At 38.6% G+C, this 18952-nt stretch overlaps 1 pseudogene across 1 annotated transcript in view; it reads right to left on the reverse strand.

Annotated features, from left to right (window-relative positions):
* Window positions 1–17231, reverse strand: part of LOC132676712 (heterogeneous nuclear ribonucleoprotein A1-like 2) — a 263151-nt pseudogene extending 245920 nt beyond the window's left edge. Inside the window, exon 1 of the transcript XR_014137298.1 lies at window positions 16111–17231. The product of XR_014137298.1 is annotated as a heterogeneous nuclear ribonucleoprotein A1-like 2 (transcript). The remainder of the gene's footprint in view (window positions 1–16110) is intronic.
* Between the last annotated feature and the right edge of the window lie 1721 nt (window positions 17232–18952).

Here is an 18952-nt window from a genome sequence, read left to right on the forward strand (position 1 = left end):
TGGGCTTAACATTATCCTGACCCCACAGGATTCTATGAAAGTCTACTTTAACATATAAAAATTCCTTTGGAAACTCCTTTTATCCTAATTCCCCCAAGACATATGCTGGCAATCATACTCCAAGCTTATGGCCCCCTGATATATACTTGAAGGGTCTCAAGACTGAGGTTTTCCGAAACGGTAATAAATGGCTTCTTTTCCTAACAGCAGCTAGCCCCTCAAGGTCCTGGAAACCTTGTTTCCAAAATACCTTAGAGACTTACTTTATCCCTAACCCCCTCCCAACCTAAGAATATATAATCAGTTACTTGTCACACGCTCAGTGCAGCTCTTTCTGCCCACAGGTCCTGTCTCTGTGCTTTAATAAAATCACTTTTCGCACCAAAGACGTCTTCAAGAATTCCTTCTTGGCCGTCGACTCTGGAGCACCCCACCATCACCCCAAAACTTCATCATTTTTAAAACAAATTTTTAATGTTTATTTTTTGAGAGAGAGAGACAGAGCATGAGCAGGGGAGGGGCAGAGAGAGAGAGGGAGACACAGAATCCGAAGCAGGCTCCAGGCCCATAGCTGTCAGCACAGGGCCTGATGAGGGGCTAGAACCCACAAATTGCGAGATCATGACCTCAGCCGAAGTCAGATGCTTAACCAACTGAGCCACCCAGGTGCTCCAAAACTTCATCATTTTTTAAACTGAGTATGTGACTAAATTATACTTTTCCCCCTTTGCATAAGCTTGAAAGACTAAATATGTTTGGCACTTTAATTAAAAAAAAAAGAACCACTATATTCCTGGGCATGGCCACCTGTATTGACATATTGGCACATGGGCTGAAGACCTACCACCTTGTCCCTTTCCCATCACATTTGAAAGAATGTTGACTCATTAACCATATTTTCAATATCAAATTACCTCTTTGAGATTTAGAACCAAAGTAAATGGTTTTGAAAGACATTTTCTAGCCTTCTTACCTAGATATGAATTTTATTTTATTTTATTTTATTTTATTTTATTTTATTTATTATTATTTTTTTTTTTTTGTAGTATAACATTGGTAAAGTGAAGGCAATCTAGTCAATAGTGCTTGACAACTGAATTACTCAGTTAAGAGTTCAGAGCAGAGCCCCATTCTTCCGGGTTCTTTCATGTTCAAGGGTCTTTTTGATCAGGCCTAGATAAGAAGAGAGAATACATAGATATGTAGGAAATGTGGGAAATAAGTACCCACCTCCCCAAAGAAAAGATCTTTTTGCGGTTAACAAAGTAATAATAAGAACCACAATAACACACAATGCTTTTGATTAATTACTATGTGCCAAACACTATGCTACGTGCTTTAATTCCCATAACAATCCTGCAAAGCATGGATTATTACCTCTGTTTTTCTAGCTGAAGAACCTCAGGTTCAGGGAAGTTAAGTAACATGCCTAGGATTACACAGCTAGTAAGAAGTGGAAGCAGGGATGGAATTAGATTGGCTTGATTCTAATACTCCACTTTGCTTCTTAAAAGTTAGACAACAAAAAAGTTCACAAAGTTTTGCCCAAGATCAAGAATAGATCCAGGTTTTGTGGAGCCTAATGGTCATATAACTGGGGGGAGAAAACTTCTTTAAGAAAAACAATACAAAAATATCTTACTTTTGTGATGTGTACCAAAATATGTGAGCACGTGAACACATTGCTAGGGCCTTTCCTATCACTTGGAAGGGGTAGAAGCAAGTAACACTTAAGCTTCATTAACATCATAGCCCACCTCTGTTGGGGATTCAACATTTCAGGTTAACTTTGCCTGGTTAATAGTGAGAGAAGGTGCTTTTTTAAAAGGACATTTTTTGGGGCGCCTGGGTGGCTCAGTCGGTTAAGCGGCCGACTTCGGCTCAGGTCATGATCTCGTGGTCCGTGAGTTCGAGCCCCGCGTCGGGCTCCGTGCCGACAGCTCAGAGCCTGGAGCCTGTTTCAGATTCTGTGTCTCCCTCTCTCTGACCCTCCCCCGTTCATGCTCTGTCTCTCTCTGTCTCAAAAAATGAATAAACGTTAAAAAAAATAAATAAATAAAAAAGTAAAAGGACATTTAAAAAAAAATTTTTTTAACGTTTATTTATTGTTGAGAGATAGAGCATGAGCATGGGAGGGGCAGAGAGACGGAGAGACACAGAATCTGAAGTAGGCTCCAGGCTCTGAGATGTCTGCACAGAGTGCGACACAGGGCTCAAACTCACAAACCGTGAGATCATGACCTGAGCTGAAGTCGGACGCTTAACTGACTGAGCCACCCAGGCGCCCCAATGCAACAGGACATTTTGATAATACCCTCTCTCCCTCAACCCCCACTCTGTGCCTAAACATATCCACTGCTGTTGAAAACTTAGATACTGCTGGGAATGAGGGTGTATTGGTCAGAGCCCTCAACACATCCCAGTACTTTGGGGAGGAATGGAAGCGAGAACTTCTTTCTTTCCCTCTCATGTTCAAATGAATCAAAATTGTTTGATGGATTTGGATAGCCCAACCCAACAGGAAAGAGCAACAAGATCCCTAGGAGATAATTTACCACGAGGACAGGGGAAAATAGATGAAGAGATGAGCTGAGAAAAGTGAATCCTGAGTCTGGATTCATTAGTGGATATGCTCCCAACACAGTCGGCTGGAGGCAGACGCGGGCCCATGTGTATCATAAGCATTTGAAGGTGGTAAGGCTGGGCTATATTTGGTGTAGATCCCATTTGACAATAAATTGTGCACTTCGTCCCTGTACAATGAGGAACCTCCATAGCCTGGACTAGGATCTACAACATCCAACATCCTTAGTGGCATAATTAGAGCCACAGCTTGAGCCACAGCTGTCTTGCTTGGCCAAGGTCAGCAGACAGCAACCCTGAGGTTCAGCTTTGGCAACAGTAGTGATAATGCAGATGGTCACTGGCCAACATGGTCACATGGGACACATGGCCTAGTTGGGGCATGTCTTCTGACTGCTCTGGTTTCAGAAGGCAGTATACTAGGCATCTTAGCCAAAAATGCAGCAGCAGCACATTCTGGAGTTATACCACCAGGGCAGCTCTGTGGAATCCTCTAACCTCAAGGGGGCACACTGACTTTTGGGTTTGCTAAGAAAAAATAATAGTCAGAATGACAAACATCTGAACATGAATCAGCACCCTTGGGTCTTCTTGAATATACTTGGGGAGGAAGAATATGCATGTCACACTAAATTATGTAGTAAAAGGAAGTGTGACTGGTAAGGATCATATGAGGACATGTTTTTCCAGGTCACTCTGAATATTTCTCTTTTGCCTCTGCCAGATCCTTTTTCTCTTTGAGCTGTGAGTTAGTAATCTACTTTTGCTCATTTGCATTCTTTTCCTGGAGACTTCATCCTGCATCTTCAATGACTTACTGGACATTTTTACACATGCATTATTTCAAACTCAATTTGCCTAAAACCCACCTCAACAAAATCCAAAAGTAAAATGAACTAAGGACATAAACAGGCAATTCACAATAGAAAAAACACAAATGGACAATAAACATATGAAAAGATGTTCTATCTCATTAGGAATTTTTTAATATTGTTTTAAATTTATTTATTTATTTTGAGACAGAGAGAGAGAACCAGCAGGGGAGGGGCAGAGAGAGAGAGGGAGAAAGAGAATCCCAAGCAGGCTCCACACTCAGAGCAGAGCCTGACCACGACTGTGAGATGATGACCTGAATTGAAATCAAGAGTCAGATGCTTAACCAACTGAGACTCCCAGGTGCCCTTCATTAGGAAGTCTTTAAATAACATTGAAAATCTTTTTTTTTTTTTTTGGCCTGTCATATTGATAAAGATTTCCCCAAAACCTAAGCCTCTACTGTTACAATCCATATCTTAAGCTCTTTTTAAAATGTGACCCCAATGTCTACAAGCTTGTTACCAGCTTCCTCTGTCTACTTGGGACTCTTCTCTCCAGGTGAATGATCCCTCCATTCATCAGTTATCTTCACAAAAGGAACAGAGGAGTTTCTGACATTTAGAGAAGCTGAGAAAACAGTATGGGTCCAACAAAAATCAACTGATTTCTTCTAAATGTTCATTCATTCACTCACTCCTGAGAGCAGCAGAGGATCTGGATAGATGAAAAGACACTCATACAAACCACTCACCTATTTTCACTTGCTACCATGATGCCTTTGATGCTTTCAGGTGTCTTGTAATCCTAAAAGAATCTAAGCTTTTGGGGGGAGGTGGAAGGAGCCTAGAACCATGTTCTACTTCTTTGACTTCTCCTACGGTATTTCTCACATAGAAAATGTGAGATAAATGTTTGTTCATTTCTTGATTACCTTCCACACAGTATAAAAACTTCAAGAATAAATTTAATTCAGAAAGGTATATAGCATGGTTGTTAAGCACCTGAATGCTGAATGCTAGAGTTGGGCAGATTTAATTTCCTATCTTTTTTTTTTTTTTTTTTTTTTTTTTAGAGAGAGAAAATGTATGTGCGAGTGTGAGTGGGGGAGATGGAGCAGAGGGAGAGAGAGAGAATCCCAAGTAGGCTCCACACTGCCAGCAAAGAGCCCAACTTTCTGGGGCTCGACCCCATGAAACTGTGAGGTCATGACCTGGCTGAAACCGAGAGTCAGTGCTTAACCAATTGACCCACCCAAGTGCCCCTGAAGTATTTTAGTTTTATGTAGTCCCACGTACTTATTTTTGCCTTGGTTGCTTGTTTTTAGTGTCATATCCAAAAAAGTCATTGTCAAGACCAATATCACAGAGTCTTTGACCTATGTTTTCTTCTAGGAGTTTTACATTTCCAGTCTTAACATTTCATTCTCTAATCCATCTTGAGTTAATGTTTATGAGTGGTATAATTTAGGGTTCCAATTTCATTCTTCTACATGTGACTATCCCATTTTTCCAAATCATTTATTAAAAAGCCTATCTTTTACGCATTGAGTATTCTTGTCTCCCTTGTCAACTATTAGCTAGCTTTATGGGTGAGGGTTTATTTCCATGCTCTCAATTCTATTCCATTGGCATATAAGTCTATTTTATGCCAGTACCATACTGTTTTGACTACTATACCTTTGTAGAATAGTTTGAAATTGGGAAGTGTGCTGCCTCCAGTTTCATTCTTCTTTTCTCAATATTGCTTTGGTTATTCAGGACCTTTTGTGGTTCCATAAAATTTTAGGATTGTTTTTCTATTTCTGTGAAAAATGTCATTGGAATTTTGATAGGGATTGCATTTAATCTATAGATGGTTTGGGGTAGGAGAGACACTAACAATATTAATTTTTCTGATCCATAAACATGGGGTATCTTTCCATTTGTTTCAACAAAGACTAATAGTTTTCAGTGTACCAATCTTCATCTCCTTGGTGAAATTTATCCCTAAGTATGTTATCACTTTTGATGCCATTTTAAATGGGATTGTTTTCTTTATTTCTTTTTCAGATAGTTTGCTGTTAGTGTAGAGAAACACAACTGATTTCTGTATGTTAATTTTGTAGCCTGTAACTTTACTCAAGTCATTGATTAGTTCTAACAGCTTTTGGGTGGATTCTTTAGGATTTTCTTTTTTAAAATATTTATTTATTTATTTTCAGAGAGAGAGAGAGAAAACAAGCAGGAGAGAGGCAGAGAGAGAGAAAATCCCAAGCAAGCTCAGCGCTGTTGGCGCAGAGCCCAACATGGGGCTCAGTCTCACAAACTGCGAGATCATGACCTGAGCCAAAATCAAGAGTCGACGCTTAACTGACTGAACCACCCAGGCGCCCCATAGGATTTTCTATATATAAGAACATATCATCCTCAAACAGAGACAATTTTACTTCTTCCTTTCTAATTTGGATATCTTTTATATCTTTGTCTTGCCTAATTTTACTGGCTCAGACTTCCAGTACTATCTTGAGTAGGAGTGATGAGAATGAGTAACTGTCTTTTCCTGATCTTAGAGAAAAAACTTTCAACCTTTCACCATTGAGTATGATATTAACTGTGAGCTTGTCATATTATGTTGAGTTACATTCCTTCTATACCCACTTGTTGGGAGTTTTTCTCATGAAAGGATGTTGTATTTTGCCAAACTTTTCAGCATCTATCGAGATAGTCATATGATTTTTTTCTTTCATCCTATTAATGATGTATCACATTTATTGATTTGTGTATGCCAAACTATCCTATATCTCAAGGATAAATCCCACTTGATCAAGGTGTATGATCCTTTTAATATGCTATTGAAGTCAGTTTTCTAATGTTGCCAATTTTTGCATTTGTATTTATCAGGAACATTAGCCTGTGGTTTTCTTTTCTTGTATCATCCTTATCTGACTTTGGTATCAGGGTAATGCTAGCCTCATAAAATGAGTTTGGGAGAATTCCTTCCTCTTTTACTTTTTGGAAGATATTGAGAAGAATTGGTATTAATTCTTCTTAAAATGTGTGGTAGAATTCACCAAGAAAACCATCTGGTCCTGGCCTTTATTTGTTGCAAGGTTTTGATTATTTTTTTTTTAATTTTTTTTTTTTAACTTTTATTTACTTTTGAGACAGAGACAGAGCATGAATGGGGGAGGGTCAGAGAGAGGGAGACACAGAATCTGAAACAGGCTCCAGGCTCTGAGCTGTCAGCACAGAGCCCGACGCGGGGCTCGAACTCACGGACCACGAGATCATGACCTGAGCCGAAGTCGGCCGCTTAACCGACAGAGCCACCCAGGCGCCCCAAGGTTTTGATTATTGATTCAATCTCCTTACTTATACTGGTCCATTTAGCTTTTCTATTTCTTCATGATTCAGTCTTGGTAGGTTGTATGTTTCTAGGAACTTATCCGTTTCTTACAGGCTATCCAATTTGTTGGTTTATAATTGTTTATAACAGTCTCTTATGATCCATTGTATCTCTGTGGTGTCAGTTGTAATGTCTCTTTCTATTACTGATTTTATTTACTTGAGTCTTCTCTTTTTTTTTCTTGATTAGTCTAGCTAAAACTTTGTCAATTCTTTTATCTTTTCAAAAAACAGCTTTTATTTTTGTTCATATTTTTTATTGTTTTTTTTTCTGGACTCCATTTTATTCATTTATTCTCTGATCTTTATTATTTTCTTTTCTTTTTTTAATCCAACATTTTATTATGAACATTTTCTTTCTTTTCTTTATATAATTTATTGTCAAGTTAGCTAACATATAGTATATACAGTGTGCTCTTGGTTTCAGGAGTAGATTCCATGATTCATCACTTACATACAACATCCAGTTCTCATCCTAACTAGTGCCCTCCTCAATGCCCATCACTCATTATTTTCTTTCTTTAGTTTTTCTGAGCTTAGTTTGTTCTTTTTCTAGTTTCTTCAGGTGCAAAGTTAGGTTGTTTGAGTTTTTTTTCCCTTAAAGTAGGAATTCATCACTAAAAACCTCCCTCTTTGAACTGCTTTTGCTGCATCCTTTATGTTTTGGCATGTTGTAGATTCATTTTCTTTTGTTTCAAGATTTTAAAAAATTTCCTTTGTGGTTTCTTTTTTTGACTCATTGGTATTCAGGCATTTTTTAATTTTCATGTATTTGTGGATCTTCCAAATTTTGTCCTGTTATTTATTTCTAGTTGCATACCACTATGGTCACAAAAGATACATGGTATGATTTCAATCTTCTCAAATTTGCTAAGACTTTTTTGCGACATACCATATGATCTATCCTGGAGAATGTTCTGTGTGTGCTTGAAAAGAATGTGTATTCTGCTGTTGCTGGATGGAATGTTCTGTATATGCTGTATATGCTATTAGGTCTATTTGATCTAAAGTACAATTTAAGTCCAACCTTTTCTTTTTGATGGTATATCTATTCTTGAAAGTGGGGTATTAAATTTCTCTATTATCATGTAGTATATTTTTCCCTTCAGATCTGTTAGTATTTGCTGAATATATTGGGTGCTCTAATGTTGAGTACATATGTTTTTACAATTATGATATCCCCTGGATTATTTTTCTCCTTTATCATTATATAATGACCTTTTTTTGTTTCTTGTCACAGCTTTTGAGTTAAAATCTATTTTGTCTGACATAAGTATACCTACCCCTGAACTCGTTTGTCTTCCACCTGCACAGAATCTTTTTTTTACATCCTTTTCCTTTGAGACTCTGTGTGTTCTTAAAGATGAAATAAGTCTCTTGTTGGGTCTTGCTTTGCTTTTGTATCCATTCAGCCACTCTATTCCTTTTGATTAGATAATACAATTCCCTTAAATTCAGAATAATTATTGATACAGGAGACTTAGTAGTGCCATTTTATTCATTGTCGTCTGCCTGTTTTGTCATTCTCTTGTTCCTTTCTTTTTTTCTCATTATCTTCCTTTGTGAATTAATTCTCCTAGTGGTATGCTTTGACTCCCTCTCCTTGTTTTTTGTGTATCCGCTGTAGGTTTCTACACTGTGTTTACATGAGGTTATATAAAACATCTTATAGTATATTTATAAGTACATTTTATATTGATAACAACTTAACTCCAATTGCATACCAAATCTCTACACTTTTACTCCCCCTTTTATGTTTTAATGTCACATATCTCCCCTTTTTATATTATTTATTCATTAACAAATTACTGTAGCTATAGTATTATTTTTAATACTTTTATTCTTTAACCTTTTTACTAGAGTTAAGTGGTAAACACATCACCATATTACCCTATTAGAATATTCTGAATCTGACTTCATATTTACCTTTACCTATGTAATATATTTGCGTATGTTACTTATTATCATCCTTTCACTTCATCTTGAAAAATTCCTCACAGTGGCACCTGGGTGGCTCAGTCGGTTGAGCATCCAACTCTTGATTTCGGCTTAGGTCATGACTCCGCACTGAGCTGAGCACGGAACCTACTTGAGATTCTCTCTCACTCTCTCTTTTTCTCCCTTCCTTTGCCTCTCTCCCTGACTCATATGTGCAAGCACTCTCTCTCTAAAAAGAAGGAAGGAAGGAAGGAAGGAAGGAAGGAAGGAAGGAAGGAAGGAAAGAAAGAAAGAGAGAAAGATTCCTTGCAGCATTTCTTGCAACGTAGGTCTAGTAATGACGAACTCCCTGTTTTTGTTTGTCTGGGAAACTCTTTATCTCCTTCATTTCTAAATGATGATGTAGCTGGATTAGTATTATTAGATAGCAGGGTTTTGGGGTGGGGGGGGGGGTGTTTGTTTTTTTGTCTTTCAACTCTTTGGATATACCATCCCACTTGCTATTTTAAGATTTCTGTTAAAAAATCTGCTGATAGACTTATGAGGATTCCTTAAGAGACATTTTTTTTCCTGCCACTTTTAAGGTATTCTCTTTGTCTTTTATTTTTGACAGTTTTATAACACTGTGTCTTAGAGAAGATCTTTTTGAGTTGAATTCTTAGGAGGACCTATAAGCTTGATAAACTTGGATGGCCAAATCTCTCCCCAGATTTGAGAAGTTCTCAGCCATTATTTCTTTAAATAAGCCTTCTGCCCCCTCCTCCCTCTCTTCTCTTCTCCTTCTGTGACTTCAGTAATTCACAGACTGCTTCTTTCAATAGTATCCTATAGTTTATGTAGGCTTTCTGAAAATCTTTTGTATTATTTTTTCTTTGTTCACCTCTGACTAGATAATTTCAAAGGTTTTGTCTCCCACTTTATAGATTCTTTCTTCTGCTCTATCCATTCTATTGTTGATGCTCTCTATTGTATTTCCCCCCTACTCCATTCATTGTATTATTCTTCAGTTCCAAAACTTTCTGTTTGGTTCTTTTTTATGATTTCTATCTGTTTGGTAAACTTTTCATTTTGTTCATGTACTGTTTTCCTAATTTCATTGAATTGTCTCTGTATTTTCTGGTGGCTTATTGAGTTTCCTCAAAACAGTTGTTTGAATTCTATAGCAAGTAAATCACAGATCTTCATGTCTTGGGGTTGATTACTGGAAAATTGTTGTGATCATTTGGTGAGATCGCGTTTCCTTGATTTTTTATGTTTCATGAAGTTTTGTGTTGCTGTCTTTACATTTCAAGTGGCAGTCACCTTCTCAGGTCTTCACTGACTAACTTTGGGAGAGAGATACCTTCCATCAGTCCTGCTACAGATTCTAAGGCTTTCTCAGACCTATGAATATGCCTGCTTCATGCCTATTGCTCCCTCTTGTGGCAAAATTCTTAAACTTGTCTGGGTCTTCCAAAGCAACAGGTCAAGTACTAATAGTCTCCCTTTTGCTTTTATAAAGGTGGTACTAAATTCTCAAGTTTGTGGTCTCTCCCAGGCTTACAGATTTGGGCTTTCTGCATGTGCTCACTAGCTGTCTACAAAAGCTCCCTCTCACTGCCATTGGGAGTATACACAGGGAACTGGCCATGGGATGGGAATGTGTGTGGTTGAGACAAATAGAGTGCTGGGGGTGCCTGTGGGCCAGCTGGGGGGATCTGCAAGCAAGGCATACCCAGTGGTTCATGGGCAAGCCTCCCAATGGAATGCTTGTCACTGTCGAGGTTCTGTGTCCCTTTCATACAGTCATCCTGAGTCCTGGATGCTATTCTCTCAGCTGTTCACCACCCTCCAGTCATGCAGCTCATGACTTAGTACTCCAGATTGGGACTAGGGAGAAATGGGGTCTTTTTTAAAAGTTCATTTTTGAGAGAGAGAGAGAGAATGAATGCATGAAGGAGGGGTAGAGAGAGAGAGAGAGAGAATGAATGCATGAAGGAGGAGTAGAGAGAGAGAGAGGACCCCAAGCAGGCTCCATGCTGTCAGCACAGAACCTAATATGGGGCTCAAACCCATGAACTGTGAGATATAATCCAAGCTGAAGCTGGATGTTTAACTGACTGAGCCACTCAGGTGCCCTGAGATAAATGGGTCCTTTTGGCAGCATCCTGCACAAGTGGGAAAGCCAGGTGTTCATTCACATGCTTTCACTTTCCCCTGTGGGAGAAATCATGTGCTGAGAAGGGCTCTCTTAGTACTAAGCTGTGTTGCTTTGTGGGAGAGTTGATACAGGTAGAGTCAAACTGTTCCTCTTACCCTCACCACTGCACTGTCTTGGATTTGTTTGTTTGTCTGTTTGTTTTTGGCTCCAACATTGTGCTGGATCTTATCTGCTGGACACTTGAACTTCCAAAAAGGATCTCTCGTTGTCGGTGATTGCTTAAATCAGTGTTCTCCAGGACCTCCCAGACTATAGCTAAGATAGGCAGATGCCAGTTCATGGGCTACTTCAGGTTCCACAGCCCAAACCAAGGTCTACTACCTGACTCACAAGTGGGCAAGTCCTCTCTCAAATCCCTTGGTATACAGTGCTGGTAACAGAACTAAAGCCAAACAAGGCTACAGCTAAGTCTTCAAGGATATGAAACTGTTTTGGGTCTACAGCTGGGACTACAGTAGATAGGTCAACTGCCTGGGTGCAGGCCTGTCTTCTCAAAATACCCCTCCTAATTCTTGGACTGTACAGGAAATTCACAATCTCCTATCTTCCACACAGGCACTTTTGTTCATGGATAGATGTCAAATTGTTATTGTTGAGGACGGAATACAAGCAAGGGAGGTTTTATTCAGCCATCTTGCTGACATCACCATTAGAGCTTCCCCCAATTTTTCTCCGTGCCCCTTTGTAATCTTTCCCTTTTGTCCCTCCCTGTCCCCAACCCATAACCTAGGCAACCACTGATCTACTTTCTATCAATACAGATTAGTTTGTATTGTCTAGAATTATAAAATGGAATCATACAGTGTGTATTATTTTTTGCCTGTCCTGTTCTACTCAGCAAAATTATTTTTATATCCATCCATTTTTTTGCATGTATCAGTAGTTCATTCTTTTTTATTGGCACATAGTATTCCACCGTATGGGTATATCACTTTCTTTTGTATCTTCACCTGTTGAATATGGAGTTTTTTCCAGTTTCAGGCTATTACAAATAAGTCTTCTATAAACATTTTTTACAAGTTTTTACAGGACATGTGCTTTCATTCCTTTAGGATAAATACCTATAAATAGAATGGTTGATTTATCTAATGGTTGATTTATCTAATATCGAATCTAATGGGCATATGTTTAATTTTAAGAAACTGCCAAACTATTGCCCAAAGTGGTTATGCATTTAACATTTCCCACTGGCAGTGTATGAGAGCACCAGTTTTTCCAAATCCTCACACACACTTGATATGGTCAGTCTTTGTAACTTTAGACATTCTTTTAGCATGAAGTGGCATCTTATTGTGGTTTTAATTTGCATTTTCTGACATCTACTGATGCTTATTTCCTATCCATATATATGCTTCGATAGAGTATCTGTTCAAATATTTTGCTTTCTTGGTTTCCTGCCTCCGCCCCCCAATTGTTTCTTTTCTTCCTATTGAGTGTTCTTTTATATTCTGGAAATGAGTCATTCATCAGGTATGTGATTTACAAATATTTTCTCCCAGTCTGTAGCTTGTCTTTTCATTCTCTTAACAGTGCCTTTTGAAGAGAAGTTCTTGACTCTTGTGAAGTGCAAATTATCAGTGCCTAGTTCAGAGGGCCATGAAGATGAAGGGAATGATATAGAGAAAATAGGTAACAGTGATTGGAATATAGTAAGTGCTCATTAAATGTTAATCTTTGTTGACTTCATTGAAGGAAAAAAATGGCTTAAATAATAAAGACTAATTGTCAGCTTAAATCCCCCACTTCCTTACCACTTATGATTATGAGCTGTATAAACAAAATTTGGGGTTCTGAAATAGTTGAGCACTTATCCATTGCTGGTAAGAATATAACTTGGTACAACCACTTTGCAGAACAATTCGACAAAAGCTAGTAAAGTTGACAATGCATATTTCCTCTCTAAGCAATTCCACACCTGGACCATAGAATCTCACACATATATCCAAGGAGATATGTATTTATATATGAATAGCTATGTTTTGGTGATAGAAAAAAAGTCTAAACAACCTAAATGTACCCTAATAGGAAAATGGATAAAGGATGGATATGGACACAACAAAAAATTACATTGCAGTAAAAAAAAAATGATAAAGCTGTAAGTATTAAGAGTGATGAGCTTCATAAACATAATATTTGAGGAAAGAAAACAAGATACAAAAAAATACTCCTTAGATTATTTCAAGCCTTTAGCTAGTTTCTAGCAACCTGAAAAAGCTGATTTTGACAGTTCCCTAGTGTTCTTGTCGCTTTCAGGGAGGAATCGATTTTCAGAGGTACAACTTACTCCACCATTTTGCAAGCTGAGGTCACGCTTGTAACTTATATGCTGTATTATAAAATGTATGCATGACAAGCATATTTCTACCATTTTTTACTAGAATTCAATGAACACTAAATCTTTTTTGCCTACCATTTTACACAACTGAAGATTGAAAGAAATTTCCACAGACCAGCTTCTGGCTTTATATATTTCACACTTGTTTTTCCTCCACTCCTTATGGTATTGGGCACTGTAGAATATATTGTGATAAGGTCTCTGGCCCTACATCTTTACATTGCAGCACAGAATTGGCACAGTGGGCACAAGGACTATGCCTGGAAGTCATACCTACATTGAAGGGCTGAAAATAACCTAATTATATAGAAGTAACTATGATCCACAAAAGTACATGCTACTAAACCCCAACAAAATGTATCCCAAGCTCAGTTTGTTCTTAGTCATGTCTCAAAAAATCCATGTCCACTCCCACACCACTTTATAGTAAAAGAAATATATAGAGATAAAATCAGAGTAGAATGAGACAACAGACTCAACCTAGTATGGTTACAATATCTTTTAGAAATTTTACAAAACCAAATGACTATATGAACACATTGCTAGGACTCCAACCTTGAAAAGGGCCTATTAGAGATCCTGAATTTTAAGCTTAACCTCACTATATGTCTCTGTCTCTGCCTCTATTTCTCTCTCTCTCTCTCTCTCTCTCTCTCTCACACACACACACACACACACACCACCTGGTCTCTCCTTTGATTTCTCTCTGGATCTCTGGGTTTCTTTTCCTCTATGTAGTTTCTGCAGACTGCTTTACTCGGCTTATCTATGCACACGGCCCTAAGATGGCTGCCTGAGCCCCTTGTACATATACCCTGTAGAATTGCTAAGTGCCAGCTCACTAACATCTATTTGTCCAGTTTCCAGAGAGAAGCTAATTGCTCTCCCCACCAGTTTATTAATTGGCTTTCTTCGGCTCAGGTGTTCAACTTTGATCCAATAAGCTATACCAAGTATAAGTCTCATAGGACAAGGGTAGCTTTAGAGTCCCATACTGTAAGTGGATAGAATATCAAATAATTTGTGGATGGAAAATAGGAACAGGCTAACCTGATGCCCAAGGCAGTATATTATGGAAAACTTGATTACGTTCAAGCAATAGGTACAGCAAAGTCTTTGCCAAAAACTTCATATGTAAATATATTTGGGATTTTCTCTAAGAACATATATCTTATTTCCCAAAATTGTATTCACAGGGATCCTATTTCAGGGGGATAGGGATTGTTCATAGCACTAGAATTCTGAGGAACACATTTTGGGGAATTCTGGATTAAATAATAACAGTGAAATTATTACTCAGTAAAGTAATATTGTTTGTCTCAGCGTGGCACCAATCTAAGCATTTTTGTAATCCTTATACCAGTTCCATGTGGTAGGTTCTATTCTTACAAATAGAGACGCTGAGGCATAAGAGAAGTTGACCAATTTGCCCCAAGTTGAACAACTAAGGAGCGGGGCTGCTTGACTGGCATCCAGGCAAGGTTTCATGCTTAACCTTGTGCTACATAGGCATACCTTGGAGATATTATGGTTCAGTTCCAAATTACTGAAATAAGGCAAAAATCATAATACAGTGAGTCAAATGAATTTTATGCTTTCCCAGTGCATATAAAAATTATCTTTACACTATAGTGTATTAAGCATGCAATAGCATTATGCCTTAAAAAACAATGTACATACATTAATTGTAAAATTCTTTATTACCAAAAATTGCTAATCATCATCTGAACTTTCAGCAAGCCATAATCTTTTCGCTGGTGGAGGATCTTACCTTGATGTTGATGGCTGCTGACTGGTCAGGGTGGTGGGTTGCTGAAGCCTGGGGTGGCTGTGCCATTTCTTAAAATAAGACAACTATGAAGTTTGCTGCTTCAGTGGACTCCTCCTTTCACAGCTGATTTCCCTGTAGCATGTGATATCCCTGTTTGATAGCATTTTACTCACAGTAGGAGTAAAATTTTTTCAAAATTGGAGTCAATCCTCTCAGACCTTGCTGCTGCTTTATCAACTAAGTTTCTGTAGTATTCTAAATCCTTGTCATTTCAACAGTCTTCACAGTTCCTAACCAGGAGTAGATTCCATCTGAAGAAACCACTTTATTTGCTGCTGCATAAGAAGTAACTCCCCATCCATTAAAGTTTGATCTTGAGATTGCAGCAACTCAATTACATCTTCAGTCTTTATCTCTGGTTCTAGTTCTCTTGCTGTTTCCATCATGTCTACAGTTCTGTCCTGCACTGAAGTCTTCAACCCCTCCAAGTCATCCATAAGGGTTGTAATCAACTTCTTCCAAACTCCTGTAAATGTTGACATTTTGACCTCTTCCCATGGGTTATGAATGCTCGTAATGGCATCTAAAATGGTGAATCCTTTCCAGAAGATTTTCAATTTACTTTGCTCAGACTTATCAGACGAATAACTATCTATGGCAGCTATAGCCTTATAAATGCATTTTTATTTTTATTTATTTTAAAGAAAAATTTTTTATTTTTATTTTTAAAAAATATTTTATTACTTTTATTTATTATTTATTCTATTTATTATTTTCTTCTCCTCCATGCATGAGAGGGAGAGAGAGAAAATCTTTTATTTTTAAAGACATAGTTATTCAGCATCATGATTAGATTATTACATTGAGAAATCAACAGCATGGGTGCAAAAAAAATATCTACATTAAAACCCTTTGTTGGAGTGCATTACACTTTCCACAGAACAGAAACTAAAATAAACTGTTATATAATTAGTCATGAATATAGTCCTCGGGTTTTAGCCCATACACATGAATATTGTCTAAAACATGACTCCTTTGTGGCAGCTAGGCCCTGCCACCACCGTGCTTGGCTGAGCTCACAAACCTGTTGTAACCTGTAGCTTCCCTGTCACTTCTCTGGCTCTCCTCTCCTGCTAAGCTTTGTTTCCCGACAGTAATTAAAACCTTCTGGCACTGCCATAGCTACTGCTGCTGCTGGAACTGCCACAGCCACCTTGGTTTCTGGTTTGACAAAGTATTGGCCTCCACCACCATAGGGCACAGAGCTTCTGCCTCCAAACTTCCCTCCTTTCAGGGGTCCAAAATTTGAAGATTGATTGTTGTAATTGCCAAAATCATTATAGCTTCCGCCACCTCCAAAATTGCTTCCATCATTACCAAATCCGTTACAGCCGTCCCCACTGCCACCACGTCCACCACCACCTCGATTGCCACCAAAGCCACCTCGCCTGCCACCAAAGCCACCTCGCCCACTGAAGTTTCCCCCACGACCAGAGTTGTCATTCCCACCACAACCACCACCAAAGTTTCCAGGACCACTTTGACCTCTCTGGCTGGATGAAGCACCAGCCATCTCCTGCTTAAATAGGGCTCTCCTCACTTCCAAGCGTGGCCATTCACAGTATGGTATTTTTGAATGACAATCTTGTCTACAGAGTCATAATCATTAAATGTTACAAAAGCAAAATTCTCTTCTTGCCACTACCTCGGTCAGCCATGATTTCAGTCACTTCAGTTTTCCCATTCTGTTCAAAATAATCTCTAGGATGTGTGCTTCAGGGTCTTCTTTAAGGCCACCGACAGAAATCGTTTTCACTGTTAAGCGGGCACCAGGTCTTTGAGACTCGTCTCTTGAGACAGCCCTCTCTGGTTCTACAACTCTTCCATCCACCTTGTGTGGCCTTGCATTCATGGCTGCGTCCACCTCTTCCACAATGGCGTACGTGACAAACCCAAAGTCTCTGGAGCGCTTGGTGTTGGATCTCTCATTACCACACAGTCTGTAAGCGTTCCCCCATTACTCAAAATGGCTCCTCAGACTCTCATCGGTTGGTTCAAAGCCCAAACCTCTGATGAAAACCGCATCTGTTCAGGCTCTTTGGGAGACTCTGACATGACGGCGTCTACAGGCAGAAAGCAAGAGAGAGAATCTGCTTGATGCAGGGCTCAACGCAGGGCTCTACCTGGGGCTTGCTCTCACAACCATGAGATCATGACCTGAGCAAAAATCAAGAGTAAGTAATCCAATGGATTAAGTAATCCATTGAGCCATGCAGGTGCCCCGATATGTGTTTCTTAAATAATTAGTCAAAATTCTCTTTGACCCATGAGCTGCAGAATGGATGTTGTATTAGCAGGCATGAAAATCTTGCTTTATATCTCCATCAGAGCTCTTGGGTGACCAGGGGTATTGTCAATGAGCAGTCATATTTTGAAAGGAAGCAGATCTCAACAGTGGGGCTAAAATATTAAGTAAATCATATTGTAAACAAATGTGCCATTACCTAGGTTTTGTTTTTCCATGTAAATTTAGCATAATTATTAAGGGTCCTAGGATTTTTGGAATGGTAAATGAGCATCGGCTTGAACTTAAAGCCACCAGCTTCGTTAGCTCCAAGAGAGTAACGCTGTCCTTTGAAACTTTAAAATCAGGCATTGACTATTCTTCCTTAGCTATGAAAATACCAGGTGGCCTCTTTTCCAATAGAAGCCTGTTTAGTCTAGATTGAAAATCTGTTGTTCAGTGTAGCCACATTTCATTAATTGCCTTAGCTAGATCTTGTGCATAACTTGATATGGCTTCTACATCATCACCACTTCACCTTGCACTTTTGTGTTATGGACATAGCTCTTTCCTTAAACCTCATGAACCAACCTCCGATAGCTTCAAATTTCTGCAGCTTCCTCACCTCTCTCAGGATTCATAGAATTGAAGAGGGTTAAGATTGTGCTCTGGATTAGGCTTTGGCTTAAGGGAATGTTGTGGGTGGTTTGATCTTCTATCTAGAGCACTAAACCTTTCTTCATATAAGCAGTAACGCTGTTTCACTCAATCATTTGTATGTTCGCTGGAGTAGTACTTTTAATTTCCATCAAGAACTTTTCTTTTGCCTTCACAGGTTGGCTAACAGTTTGGTGCAAGAGACCTAGCTTTTGGCCTATCTCACTTTCAACATGTCTTCCTCACTAAGCTTAATCATTTCTAGCTTTTGATTTAAAGTGACAGATGTATAGCTCTTCCTTTCCCTTGAACACTTAGAGGCCCTTAGGGTTATTAATTGACCTAATTCCCTCATTGATGCATCTCAGGGAATAGGGAGGTCTGAGGAAAGAGAGACAGGGAAACAGCTGGTTGGTGAAAGAGCCAGAACACACGTATTTATCAAGTTCACCATCTTATATAGGGACAGTTTGTGGCACCCCAAAATAATTCGAATGGTAACATCAAAGGTCACTGATCAAGAGTACCATAACAAACATAATAATAATATAAAATACTGCTAGAATTACCAAAATGTGACCCACAAAGTGAACAAATGCAGTTGGAAAAATTGTGCTGATAGACTTGCTCACCACACTATTACCACAAACCTTAAATTTCAAAAAGTGCAATACCTGCAAAGTACAATAAAGCAAAGCACAGTAAAAGGAGGCATATTCTGCAATACGTAAAAGGATTGTTTTAACATCAAATAGGTGATTACTGTTTCTTGGGTTTTTTTGCCTTGTTACAGATGAGTATTCCATCTCCTCACCTGTATTTCTGCTTTGGAATCATGGATCCTTAGTGACTCCCAAGGCCTTAAGAGTTAGAAGACAGGTTTCCACTTCCTTTCAATTAAAATAAATATTTAAATGCACTCATATTCTTCAGTGTCCTGGGGCATTTGATGAAGTACGTAGGGTTTTCCTCATTTCTAATTTCA

Source organism: Panthera onca, chromosome A2 (assembly GCF_046562875.1).
Source record: "Panthera onca isolate mPanOnc1 chromosome A2, mPanOnc1 haplotype 2, whole genome shotgun sequence".
NCBI classification, from domain to species: Eukaryota; Metazoa; Chordata; class Mammalia; order Carnivora; family Felidae; genus Panthera; species Panthera onca.